Here is a 1884-nt window from a genome sequence, read left to right on the forward strand (position 1 = left end):
AATTATAATGCTTCATTTATAGTCATGTAACACATATCAGTGGTTTGGTCAATGACAGACCACATATATAATGGTGGTATTCCATATAGCCTAGGTGTGTAGTGTTCTATACCATATAGGTTTGTGTACATGCACTCTGATATTTGCACAATGACAAAATTGTTAAAAGATTCTTTTCTCAGAGCATATTGCCATAGTTCAGCAGTGCATGACTATATAGATTGATGTATTGATTTAAAATGCCATTCTAAAAACCAAGATGGCGGCATAGGTAAACAACCGGAGGATTGCTGCCTCACACATCACTTCAAAAATACAACTAAAAGACAGAACGGACATCATCCAGAACCACAGGAAGGCTGGCTGAGTGGAAATTCTACAACTAGAAGGAAAGAGAAAGCATACCGAGACTCAGAGGAGGCGCAGTGCGGAGGTGAAATACTAAGGTGCGGAGGTGTGTGTGGAGCAAGCTGGCAGCTGAGGGCGCGGTTGTCGTTTTCAATTGGAAGGGAGTCTCAGGCTCTGAGCTCCAGTTCCGGGCGAGTCTCTAGGGACCCAGACTCATATGGGAGAAGCGGGACTGTCTGGCATTGGTCAGAACCCGAGGGCAGCTTTCTCTCCGAGGGGCTTGCAGCGATTAATGGGACACTGAGAAGCAGAGTCTCTGAGGGCAAGACTGAGAGCAGCCATAATTGCTAACCCTGCCCTGTTGATCCCGTGGTACCCGCCCCGCCCAAGCTCTGCAGGGAGGCTTTTGCTGGATAGCCTCAGGCAAAGGCTAGATTAACACCTCCCTAGAGATCCAGGAGCCAGGAAGCCCAGAGGTCAGAGTGGGACCATCCAGTTTGTAGCTCCGTGGAACCATAAAAGACACACTCAGGTGGCAGACTCAGTGAGCACCAAAGCCCCATCGAAGCAGGTCTAGCCTCAGAGGGGTGTCTCCAGCACAGAAGTTCTCCCACTGCAGACACAGCTGATTCTCACAGCCAATTGGCCTGGAGGTCAATTCCTCCCAGTGATAACTACAACAATCAAGGCTTAATTACAACAAGACTGTGCACAAAGCCCACAAGGGGGTGCACCAAGAGTGTCTACCTCAGGTAATTGGGACACTTAGCACAGAAAGGCACTCTATCGACATAGCAAAGCATAAAAAATGCCGAGACAAAGAAACAGGTCACAAACAACAGAATTGGAGGAAAGCAAACGGCTGGATATAGAGTTCAAAACCACACTTTTAAGGTCTTTAAAGAACTGTCTAGAAGCCACTGATAAATGTAGTGAGATCTTCAAGAAGACTGGTGAGACCGCTGATAAATGTAGTGAGCTCTTCAAGAAGACTGGTGAAACCCTCGATGTTGTGATAAAGAACCAACTAGAAATTAAGCATACACTAACTGAAATAAAGAATATTATACAGATTCCCAACAGCAGACCAGAGGATCGCAAGAATCTAGTCAAAGATTTGAAATACGAAGAAGCAAAAAACACCCAACCAGAAAAGCAAATTGAAAAAAGAATTCAAAACTACGAAGATAGTGTAAGGAGCCTCTGGGACAGCTTCAAGCGTACCAACATTCAAATTATAGGGGTGCCAGAAGAAGAGAGAGAGCAAGATATTGAAAACCTATTTGAAGAATAATGACAGAAAACTTCCCCTACCTGGTGAAAGAAATAGACTTACAAGTCCAGGAAGCGCAGAGAACCCCAAACAAAAGGATTCCCAAAGAGGACCACACCAAGACACATCATAATTAAAATGCCAAGAGCAAAAGACAAAGAGAGAATCTTAAAAGCAGCAGAGAAAGAAAGCCAGTTACTACAAGGGAGTACCCATAGGACTGTCAGCTAATTTCTCAACAGAAAACTTTGCAGGCCAGAAGG

Source organism: Myotis lucifugus, unplaced genomic scaffold (genome assembly GCF_000147115.1).
Source record: "Myotis lucifugus unplaced genomic scaffold, Myoluc2.0 scaffold_426, whole genome shotgun sequence".
NCBI lineage: Eukaryota > Metazoa > Chordata > Mammalia > Chiroptera > Vespertilionidae > Myotis > Myotis lucifugus.